The sequence below is a fragment of the Ursus arctos genome, unplaced genomic scaffold (assembly GCF_023065955.2).
Source record: "Ursus arctos isolate Adak ecotype North America unplaced genomic scaffold, UrsArc2.0 scaffold_16, whole genome shotgun sequence".
NCBI classification, from domain to species: domain Eukaryota; kingdom Metazoa; phylum Chordata; class Mammalia; order Carnivora; family Ursidae; genus Ursus; species Ursus arctos.
Window position 1 is genome coordinate 35,832 of NW_026622830.1, and position 12,598 is coordinate 48,429.

The following is a 12,598-nucleotide window of genomic DNA, read 5'->3' on the forward strand; positions in this document are numbered from 1 at the left end:
ATACTGTTACCAAACGACTCACTGAGAGAGAGAGAATGCCATAATTGCTAAAGTTAAAGCCAAGAGATCTTTAATGAATACCCCACATAAAGTCAAAGCTGACAGACTCTTCCAAAATATACAAATTGAATATAACCAACCGTTGTCTGTATCAAAGAATAAACTATACCCATGTACCATTATAGACACATGGTCAAAAATAGTGTTCTCCTATTCTTGCCAGAAAAAATGCTTTAAACACTATTATCAAAGCATTAGAAATCTGGATTCATTGCTATGGTATCCCAATCATTATCAAATCAGATCATGGCACCCGCTTCACAGGAAAGCAAATACAACAGTAGGCTAAGGAACAAGGGATAATGTGGAACTTCCACTAACTCTACAACCCAACTACCACTGGGTCAATTGAAAGGTCGAGTAGCTTGAGAAATCAAGGAATCAATCCCATTTAAAATTGCACCCAAAGCCATAGGATACCCAGGAATAAACCTAACCAAAGAGGTAAAACATCTATACTCAGAAAAGTATAGATCACTTATGAAAGCAATTGAGGAAGGCACAAAGAAATGGAAAAACAGTCCATGCTCATTGACTGGAGGAAAAAAAATGTTAAAATGTCTTTGCTACCCAAAGCAATCTACACATTCAATGCAATCCCTATCAAAATAACACCAGTATTTTTCGCAGAACTGGAACAAACAACCCTAAAATTTGTATGGAACCAGAAAAGACCCCGAACAGCCAAAGGAATGTTGAAAAAAGAAAGGAAAGCTGGGGGCATCACAATTCCGGACTTCAAGCTCTATTACAAAGCTGTCATCATCAAGACAGCATGGTACTGTCTCAAAAACTGACACATTGATCAATGGAACAGAATAGAGAACCCAGAAATGGACCCTCAAGTCTGTGGTCAACGAATCTTCAACAAAGCGGAAAGAATATCCAGTGGAAAAAAAGATGGTCTCTCCAACAAATGGTGCTGGGAAAACTGGACAGCCACATGCAGAAGAATGGCACTGGAGAACTTTCTTACACTGTCCACAAAGATAAACTCAAAATGGATGAAAGACCTAAATGGGAGACAGGAATCCATCAAAATCCTAGAGGAGAACACAGGCAGCAACTTTTTTGACCTCAGCTGCAGCGACTTCTAGCTAGATATGTCTCCAGAGGCAAAGGAAACAAAGGCAAAAATGAATTATTGGGACTTCATCAAGATAAAAAGCTTTTGTACAGCGAAGGACATAGTCGACAAAACCGACAGACAACCTATAGGACGGGAGATTTTTACAAATTTCTTAACAGATAAAGGGCTACTATCCAAGATCTATAAAGAACTTACCAAATCAACACCCAAAGAACAAATAATCCAGTCAAGAAATGGGCAGAAGACATTAATAGACATTTCCCCAAAGAAGAAATACAAATAGTCAACAGACTCATGGAAAATGTTTCCACATCGGTTGCCATCAGGGAAATACAAATCATAAGATACCACCTCACACCAGTCAGAATGGCTAAAATGAACAAGTCAGGAAATGACAGATGTTGGCGAGGATGTGGGACATCCTCAGGAATGGGACAGACGTAGGAACCCTCCTACACTGTTGGTGGGAATGCAAGCTGGTGAAGCCACTCTGGACAACAGTATGGAGGTTCCTCAAAAAGTTAAAACTAGAGCTACCCTATGACCCAGCAATTGCACTACTAGATATTTACCACCCAAATACAAACGTAGTGATCTGAAGGGGCACCTGCACCCCAATGTTTATAGCAGCAATGTCCGCAATAGCCAAACTATGGAAAGAGCCCAGATGTCCATTGACAGTTGAATGGATAAAGAAGATGTGGTGTATATACATACACTGGAATATTACTCAGTCATCAGAAAGGATGAATACTTACCATTTACAATGCATGGATGGAACTAGAGGGTGTTATGCGAAGCAAAATAAGTCAATCAGAGGAAGATAATTATCATATGATTTCACTCATATGTGGAATTTAAGAAACAAAACAGAGGGGATGCCTGGGTGGCTCAGACAGTTAAGTGTCTGCCTTCACCTCAGGTCATGATCCCAGGATCCTGAGATCAAGTCCCGCATCAAGCTCCTTGCTCAGCGGGGAGTCTGCTTCTCCCTCTGCCTGACATTCCCCCTGCTGTGCTCTCTCTCTCTCTCTTTCTCTCTGACAAATAAATAAATAAAATCTTAAAAGAAAAAAAGAGGGGCGCCTGGGTGGCACAGCGGTTAAGCGTCTGCCTTCGGCTCAGGGCATGATCCCGGTGTTATGGGATCGAGCCCCACATCAGGCTCCTCCGCTGTGAGCCTGCTTCTTCCTCTCCCACTCCCCCTACTTGTGTTCCCTCTCTCACTGGCTGTCTCTATCTCTGTCAAATAAATAAATAAAATCTTTAAAAAAAAAAAAAAGAAACGAAACAGAGGATCATAGAGGAAGGGAGGGAAAAATAAAACAAGATGAAATCAGACAGGGAGACAAACCATAAGAGACTGTGAACCATAGGAAATAAATTGAGGGTTGCTGAAAGGGTGGGGGGGATGGGGTAACTAGGTGATGGGCATTAAGGATGGCATGGGGTGTAATGAGCACTGGGTGTTATATAAGACTGATGAATCACTGAAACTCTACCTCTAAGACTACTAGTATACTATATGTTAATTGAATTTAAATAAAATAAAATACGATTTAACAAAATAAATTGTGTTGGGAAGCTGGATATTCCCATGTCAAAGAACAAAGATGGACTCTTCCATTTCACCTTTTACAGAAATGAACTAAATAATGAATCAAAGACCTCAATGAAAGTCCTAAAACTGTTCGTCTCCCATAAGAAAACATAGGGGAAAAGCTTCATGACACTGGATAGGACAATGATTTCTTACATAGGACACCAAAAACATAGCAACAACAAAAATAAAAGGCAAAGAGGACTACATGAAAGTAAAAAACTGTTGTGAATCACAGGACACAACAGATGAAAAGGAAACCTACAGAATGGGAGAAAGTATTTGCAAATCATATATCTAATGGTGAGTTAATATCCAGAATAAATAAAGAACTCATGGGGTGCTGCATGGCTCAGTCATTAGGCGTCTGCCTTCAGCTCAGGGCATGATCCTGGCATTCTGGGATTGAGCCCCACATCGAGCTCCTCCGCTGGGAGCCAGCTCTTCCTCTCCCACTCCCCCTGTTTGTATTCCCTCTCTCACTGGCTGTCTCTTGCTCTGTCAAATAAATAAATAAAATCTTTAAAAAAAAAAAGAACTCATACAGCACAATAACAAAACAAATGACTTGATTTTAAAATGGGCAAAGGACTTGAATTGACTTCTGCAAAGATGTATGCAAATGACCAACAAGCATATGAAAATACACTCATATGACTAATAATCAGAGGAGATTAAACCAAAACCACAGAGCTATCAGCTCACATTCATTCTGATGGGTACTGAAAAAAAAAAAAAAAAGACAACCAGAAACAGAAAACTCCAAATGTTGGCAAAGATGTGGAGAAAGTGGAACTTTTGTGCACTGCTGGTGTGATTGTAAAATGGTGTACCACTATGGAAAACAGTATCGAAGCATCTCAAAAACTAAAAATTCAGGTACAGTATGATCCAGCAATCCCACCTCTGGGTATATATTCAAAAGAATTAGAAAGCAGGTTCTGGAAGAGATATTTGCACACCCATGTCACAGCAGCACTCTTCACAATAGACAAACGGCCAAATGGTAGAAGCAACTCAAATGTCCACCAATGGATAAATGGATAAACCAAATGTGGTCTATCCATCAATGAAATATCATTGAGTCTTACCAAGGAAGGAAGTCCTGACACCTGCTACAACATGCATGAACCTTGAGGACACGATGCCCCGTGAAATAAACCCTCACAAAAGGACAAATACTGTAGGAATCCACAGCTGGAAGCTCTCCAAAGTAGCCATATTTCCAGAAATAGAAGCTAGACTGGTAGTAACCAGGAGATTCAGGGAAGGGGGAAAAGGGGGAAGCTGTGATTTAATGGGTGCAGACATTCAAAGGCCCATCAGAGAAAGACAAATGCCATATGATCCCACTCATATGTGGAGTTTAAGAAAGAAAATAGATGAACATGTGGGAACAGGGAAAAGAAAAAAAGCAGAGAAGGAAACAAACCATAAGAGAATCTTCATGATAGAGAACAAACTGAGGATCCCTGGAGAGAGGGGGTGGGGGAGGGGCTAGATGGGTGAAGGGGATTAAGGAGGGCACTTACTGTGTAAGCACTGGGTGTTGTATTCAGTGATGAATCACAGAATTGCACCCCAGAAACCAATATTGCACTGTATGTTAACTAAAATTTAAATTAGAAATTTAATGGCAAAATTAATGTTATGATTTTTTACAATTTTTTAAAAGTACATTCTGTAAGATTTCATTTTCTAATAAAGATTTTATTTATTTATTTTAGAGAGAGAGCGCATGGCACGAGAGTGACAAGAGAGTCAGGAGGTGGAAGGAGAATCATGAGCCCACGCTGCACTGAACACAGACCCTATGTGGGGCTCGATCCCACGACCATGAGATGGCATCCAGAGCTGAAATCAAGAGTCAGTGGCTTAACCGACTGAGCCACCATCCATCTCCTTGGGCATTAGTGTTGTTCCGTTCCCTGCTCTCTCCACCACTGCTGTGCTGAACACTCCTGGAAATACAGCCGAAACACTGGGCCAGAGTTCCCGGGGGTGAGTCTGAGGACAAGCATGCTAGGTGATGGGTGCACCTGCGGCCTGGGATGGGTACTGCCCACTGTTCTCCCAGACAGGGGTGCCCGACACCCTTCTCTCCAGGGCAGCTGTCGGGGCCACCATGTCCTCAGGCACCTGAGGGCCACCCGGCCCAGGAATTCACCTTCTCCCACAGAGAACAGATGGTACTTCTTTCTCTCCAGGAATAGGAACCCTGATCCCGGGAAAGGAGAGCTCTCCTGGGACTCGTGGCCCAGCCAGGCAGCCGTGGGCACCATGTATGTGACGGAGCCAGAGAGGCTGGACCTTGGAGGGAATGTGTGCCTTACACCAGCCGTGTGCAGGGCAGGTGGGAGCAGCAGCCCCTGCTTCCTGGGGAGCAGTGATGTGTGCAGATGGAAGGAGGCAGGGGCGGAGCCTTCCCAGCCACACCACAGTCTCTCCCTCCGTACTGAAGCCAGCAGGAAGGGAGCCCCGAGGGCGGAGATGAGACTCCAGGAGGATTCCCATCCAAGGAAAGGGGACCTGCAGCCCCTGGAAGGCATTGAAGCCTCCAGCCCCACCAGCCCGCAGGCCATTTGCACAGGATCACCTCCAGCATTTCCTTAGCACATTGTCCATGTTCGTGTGTGGACAGTGATTGGCCCACTCAGTGCTGGTGCATTTCCAGAGGCAGACTAGAAACCGTCCAGTGCCTGCTAGTGGGACAGAGGACCCCCACCCAAAGAAGCCAAGGATGTCCCTTTTCCTCCAGAGCTGGGGAAGGCAGCCACTGTCCCGGGGCAGGACCTGGTCCAGGTGTGTGTCCTTTCTGAAGTCCCCGCGTTCAGTGGGCATCGTTGTGCCTGAGAAAGGCCCCCTCAGCCTTAGAGTCGGAAGCAGTGAGGGGCTGTCTCTGGCCCTGGCCCAGGATCACAACCCAAAACCATCCTGCCTTTGGGAGGACATGCCCCTCTCCCCTCCCCAGGTTCAGGACGCCCGGGACCCTGCAAGAGCTCTTCATTCGAGGCAGAGTCCTGGAGAGCATGTGTGTCTCGTCAGCCCAGCAAGTGAAAGAACCAACCGCCCCCCCCACAATGCTCAGGTTCTAACCGAAGCAGAATTTCCATGTACTCTTCAAGTCCAGATTTACTGTGTGTAGCAAGGACACCTGCCCCTCCCCACTAGGTAAGTGGGTGCTGGGGAAGGGCTGTCTGGGCATGGGGACAGCCTCCTCCCCTCTTACGTGGCCTTGGGGGACCCCAGGGAAAGTCTTCCTTGCTTTCCTTCCCTCAGAGGGAGGGGCTGGCCTCGTGCTCCCAGGGCTCCCCACTGTGTCCCCACTCCTGAGGAAGAGCCACCCATGGACCTCGTGTCAGGAGTGTGGTCTGCCACTGCTCCTGGGCTCCCAGCCAGGGGCCTGGCGGCTGCGTGGAAGGCCTAGATTGCTTTTGGGGGGAGGGGTGCTCACTGGTGACCCCACTCACCATCCCCCACAGTGGTCTGCAATCCAGGCTCTGTGCCCAGCGTAGGTCAATCACCAGCACCCCACATGTTCCTGCTATGGGAGCAATCATTCAGCATCACCCCATTGCACAGAGGAGGAGAGCGGGCCCCAGAGAGGGGAGGCAAATGGCTCCAGTCACAGGGCTGCTCTGCAGAGAAGCTGGAAGCCCAGCCCTCCCAAGCCCCCACTAGCCCACCCAGAGACTCCCTGAGCCCAGAGTGAGCCCTCCCCTGCCTGCCCAGCCACTCACTGGTCCCTGAGTTTGATGAGGGCCTGTTCTTCTTGGCTCTGAAGGTGTTGCTGGTCGACTAGGAGGGGGAGTCCAGCAGGAGAGACAGGCTGTAGCTACAGGACAGAGAGACACGTCTGAGCTAGCAGGAGCCACACTCTGGTCTCCGTCCCAGAGCCTGCCCGGGAGCTGGAATCTGGGTGCCCTAGGGGCCAGCATGCAACAGTCTCTGCTGACCAGGGAGCCGTGGCCTTCAGGGAGAGTCCACTCTGTCCTCTCCCTGCTCTTGCCCGTCCTCACCTCTCCTCACTGTGGGGCTCTGAGACCCAGAACCAGGCCCCATAGGGCTGCTCGGTATCCAGCTTGTAACGATTTTGCAGCCTCCAGAGCAGCTGGATTTCCTGGGGCTGGAGGGAGGACTGGCGGCAGACAAGGACTGGGCTGGGGAGGATGCAGGGCCTCGTGGGGGGGGCGGGTAGGATGGGGCAGGGGGCAAGTCCTGGGGCCATTGCTCATATCTAAAAAGGGCTGAAATCCCTGAATGCCCACGGGGTCCCTCATTAGAGTAACAACACCCTCACACTCAGGCACCCTGGTGGTGGGCCCCTCCTCCCTGGCCTCCTTCCTGCCCCTCTGACTCTAGCCAGGGCTGCAGCCAGGGGCAGGCTGGACCTCTGTCCCGGGTCCTGCCAGGAAGATGAGGCAGAATGAGAAGAAGAGAAGGGGAAGGGATGGACCGATCTTCTCCCTGCCCTGAGTCAGCCTCCATTGCTGCCACCAGGTCCCCTGGCCCAGCCATGCACTTAGCTAGACCCTGGGAGGGAGTCTGCATTCCAGGCCAGCTGGGTGGGGTGGGGGATATTCAGTGACCTTTGCATCCCCAGATATCCAACCCACCTGGCCTTGCACCCTGAGACTTGCTGCCCAGCGTGGGCATGGTTCTGGGGCTCAGCGGACTCTGGGGCCACAGAGCACTTGGCGGTGGTGAGGGAACATGAGGGACCAGTCAGGTGTGGAGCCATGGGTCTTGTGCACGTCCACAGCAGGACTGGGTCATGATACACATGCTGTGTGCAGGTCCCCTGTGAACACCTAACCCTCTCAGTGGGGAGGCCTGTGTGACTGGTGCACCTGTCCTCCACCTACCCCAGAAGAGCGGCCACATTCAAGCATTTCCATGCCCAACCCTCAGGGACAGTTGGGAACCTGGGGTCCAGAGAGGCAGGGACTGGCCCAGGACAAATGAGGGGTGCAGAGTCCAAGGAGCAGGGCTGCTCTCCAATCCTAGGCCAGCATCAACCTACCCATGAGGTTTGCTTTGGGGATGAGAGCCCCTCAGATCCTTGGGGATAGCTCCCCACCCCGTCCCATGTGGGGACATGACCTTGGGCATCCCAAGGCAGGTAGAGGCATGTGTACCTGTGTGCGCAGACACACACACACACACACACACACACACACACACACACACACACACACACATATACTCTGACTGCCCAGCTGGGGGTCAGAAGGGGAGGACACCCTGGGAGCGAGGTGGGTGACAAAAAGAAGAAAGAGGTCGGAGACAGCTGGGCCATGGGGCAGGGGCATCAGGACTCCTGGCCATACCCCAAATCCACAGCATGGGGAGGGGAGACACGCCAGGCTGATGGTCAGGGGGTCCCCAAGGGGCCCAGGAGGGTTGCCAGGGCACTGGGAGAGGACAGGGTCTGGGGTCCGGTGTCCATCACCTCCCTGGGCACCTGGAAGTAGGAACAGAAACCCCCCACTAGTGTGGAGGGGGCTAAGGCACAAAAGTCCTCAGCTTACTCTTCTATCAATTGGGCTGTAGAGATGGGTGTCTCCAGGATCCCACAGGCTTGTAGAAGAGCCTGCTGGCCTTGGATCTCCGTCCCTGACCCACTGTGCTCCCAGTCCTGGGAAAATGCTTTGTACTCCCTCGAGGTCCTTCTGAGCAGAGGGCAGCCTGGGGGCTTTGGGGGCTGAGGACCTGGGTATGCAGAATGTGGCAGAGCACTGGACCACTGGTCGGGGGACCAAGGTCAGGACCCTCCTTGGTGCAGCCTCAGGGTTCCCATTTGGAAGAGGTTCCAGAGTCAGTGCTCTGGGCATGGTGAGGAGGCCTTAGGAAGGAACTGAGCACCAGGACAGGAAAGGGAAACAGGGACGAGGGAGACTTCTGAGGGTTTCTCACATCGTCCCCGGAGCCCTCAGATCCTGCTCCTGTGAGACACTCAGAGACAGAGACAGAGACTGAACACAGGAGAGAGGAAACCAGGAGAAGTCACAGACTTTCCTCCATCAGCTTGGAAATGACATCCCATCCTTTTGCTCCATTCTCTTCCTTAGAGCGCAGTCACACAGGCCATCCACCCTGGAGGGGAGGGGACTCCCCAGGGATATGTGACCAGGATTCAGGAATGCCCGGGAACCACTGTGGAGACTGCCCCGCACATGGGCACAGACAAGGCCCGGGGACCTGAGCCTCAACTTAATGGGAGCCCCTGGAAGTCTGTGTCACCAGGGGATAAGGTTGGAATCAGTTCATTGCAACCTTCCCACGGAGCCTGGAACAAAGGGGTGGCTTTGCCTGGACCCCAGAGCAGACCCAGCCCCTCTGAGCTGTGTTCCATGCCCCGCCCAGCCCCTGGCTCATCCTTGCATTCCCAGGTGTGTGCCCCAGCCTCCTGTGATAGCAGGTACGGAATGTATGTAGAGGTCCTACCCCTGATGGTGTCCCTAGAAGTAGAAGCCAGAACACCCCACTGTGCAGATGGGGAGCCTGGGGAGGCCCTGAGAGGCACAGGGTCTGTCCAGGGTCACGGCCCTGGTCACGAGCAGGAGCCCGGTCTGAACCCAGCTCTGCGTCCTCACAGCGGGGACACTGGCTGCACCCAGGCCCCCTGGGGGCTGTGGGTGGGCTGTGTGGGTGTCACTGTATGGATGGGCCATGGGGGGGGAGGGTGAGCATAGAGCAGCTGGGGGAGGGGGGCCCTCGGGGGCTCTTGTAGGAGAAGGCAGTCGGGCAAGGGAGCCCCAGGCAGTGCTGACCTCACTTCCCTGACAACGGACCCCAACAGAATTTGGAACTCGGGTAACCAGGCACCCACATTCCAGAGCCAGCCCCCTGCCCAGCTCATTTCGTTGGAGATCCTCGAACGAAGAACATGTTTGCGTGTTGCATCCCCAAGTCCGGAGGCTGCAGGCTGAGGAAAGCACGCCCTGCAAACACTTTCCCTCGCTGGGGATGTCGTGTCAGGGCTCCCCGACGCCTCTGGCCATTTGGCAGGAAGGACCGAAAGGTGACACCATGAGGCCCAGAGCCGGCCAGCCCAGCCCCACACGCTCTGATCCGACTGTGCAGCCCCAGGTCCCCTCCGTGTGTGTGTGTGTGTGTGTGTGTGTGTGTGTAAGAGGGGTCTTGTAGGGTGGGGCCACTCCAAGGTCAATATTCAGTGGGCAGGTCATGTTCACACCCCAGGTCAAGCCTGGCTGGGTGGGACAGGGTGTGCGGGGGCTACGCCCTTCTGCCCAAGGTTTATCCCGAGCCCTGCAGGGATGGGTCACTGCATCCCAGGTGCAGGGCTATGCACGCACAGGTCTGTGTCTTATCTGGGAGCACCAGGGGGCCTGGGCAGGAGGACAGTGAAGACAGCCGGGCAGGGCTGTGATGCCTCTGGGCCGGCTACCGGTCCCTGTCTTTGCAGAAGACCGTGGATGAGACTGAGAGGAAGCTGGTGGACACGCCGTCCTCTCCAGGAGCAGGGACAGGGGATCTCCTGGGAAGGGTTCTGACTCCGCCCAGGCCACTGTCCCCAGTAGTCATTCACTCAGTGAGTGTGATCCAGGAGCCAGAGCCCACGGAGGCCGAGCCCGAGGGTGAGAAGGCTGGGGCTGGGTGTGTGTGGTGTGTGGGGATGGGTCAGTGCTGGCCCCACAGGGAGGAGCCCCCAGAGGCTGGTGTGGGTCCAGGAGCAAGGACCGGGCTCAGAGCACCCAGTGGGTGGACTGCAGTCGGGGACACGTCCTGGTCAGGGTTCCTTCCTGGCTGCAGCTTCTCTGGGAGCCCCTGGGCTGGGTTCTGTCTCTGCAAAGGCCACGAGAGGCAGACACATGGGTGAGCTTTTCTCCTCTCACAGCTGCTCCACCATCTGAGGAACTAGAGCCGGCTCCAAGTTCATGGGCAGCTCCAGAGGGAGGGGTGGTGCCTGCAGCAACTTCAGCAGGAGACCAGGAGCCAGCGGGTGACCTGGCACCTGCCCACGGAGAGCCTGAAGCTGTGCAGGAAGAGCCTGCTGGAGACCCTGCCGACGGAGAGCCTGCCCCTGAGCCCGGCACTGCTCCTGCCCCCACACCTGCCCCTATCTGTGCTCCTTTTCTTGCCCCTGCCCCAAATCCTGCCCCTGCTCCTGCCCCTGCCCTTGTCTGTGCTCCTGATCCTGCAAAGGATGAAACTCCTGCCCCTACCCCTTGCTCTGCCTGTGCTCCTGTTGCTGCCCCAGACCCAGCTACTGTCCCTGTGCCTGCCAGAGCCACTGCCCTTGCCCCTGCCTGTGCTCCTGTTCCTACCCTCCAGCTCTTGCCCCTGCTCCTGCCCCTTCCTCTATCCCTGCCAGAGCAGCTGCCCCTTCCCCTGCCTGTGCTGCCATTACTGCCCCAGAACAAGCTCATGCCCCAACTCTTGCCCCCTCCCCTGCCAGAACTGCTGCCCCTTCCCCTGCCCCTGCCAGAGCCGCTGACCCTTCCCCTGTCTCTGCCTGTGCTCCTGTTCCTGCCCCAGACCCAGCTCTTGCCCCAACTCCTGCCCCTTCCCCTGCCAGAACTGCTGCCCCTTCCCCTGCCCCTGCCAGAGCCGCTGACCCTTTCCCTGCCCCTGTCTGTGCTCTGGTTCCTGCCCTGGACCCAGCTCCTGCCCCAGACCCAGCTCCTGGCCCAGCTCCTGCCCCTTTCCCTGCCCCTGCCTGTGCTCTGGTTCCTGCCCTGGACCCAGCTCCTGCCCCAACTCCTGCCCCTTCCCCTGCCAGAACTGCTACCCCTTCCTCTGCCCCTGCCAGAGCCGCTGACCCTTCCCCTGTCTCTGCCTGTGCTCCTGTTCCTGCCCCAGAACCAGCTCCTGCCCCTACTCCTGCCCCTTCCCCTGCCAGAACTGCTGCCCCTTTCCCTGCCCCTGCCTGTGCTCTGGTTCCTGCCCTGGACCCAGCTCCTGCCCCAGACCCAGCTCCTGGCCCAGCTCCTGCCCCTTCTCCTGCCCCTGCCTGTGCTCTGGTTCCTGCCCTGGACCCAGCTCCTGCCCCAACTCCTGCCCCTTCCCCTGCCAGAACTGCTACCCCTTCCTCTGCCCCTGCCAGAGCCGCCGACCCTTCCTCTGTCCCTGCCTGTGCTCCTGTTCCTGCCCCAGAACCAGCTCCTGCCCCTACTCCTGCCCCTTCCCCTGCCAGAACTGCTGCCCCTTTCCCTGCCCCTGCCTGTGCTCTGGTTCCTGCCCTGGACCCAGCTCCTGCCCCAGAACCAGCTCCTGGCCCAGCTCCTGCCCCTTCCCCTGCCCCTGCCTGTGCTCTGGTTCCTGCCCTGGACCCAGCTCCTGCCCCAGACCCAGCTCCTGGCCCAGCTCCTGCCCCTTCCCCTGCCCCTGCCTGTGCTCTGGTTCCTGCCCTGGACCCAGCTCCTGCCCCAACTCCTGCCCCTTCCCCTGCCAGAACTGCTACCCCTTCCTCTGCCCCTGCCAGAGCCGCTGACCCTTCCCCTGTCCCTGCCTGTGCTCCTGTTCCTGCCCCAGAACCAGCTCCTGCCCCTACTCCTGCCCCTTCCCCTGCCAGAACTGCTGCCCCTTTCCCTGCCCCTGCCTGTGCTCTCGTTCCTGCCCTGGACCCAGCTCCTGCCCCTTCCCCTGCCCCTGCCTGTGCTCTGGTTCCTGCCCTGGACCCAGCTCCTGCCCCAGACCCAGCTCCTGGCCCAGCTCCTGCCCCTGCCCCTGCCTGTGCTCTGGTTCCTGCCCCAGACCCATCTCCTGCCCCAGATCCTGCCCCCTCCCCTCCCAGAACTGCTGCCCCTTCCCCCTGCCCCTGCCTGTGCTCCTGTTCTTGCCCTGGACCCAGCTCCTGCCCTGGATCCTGCACCTGCCACTGC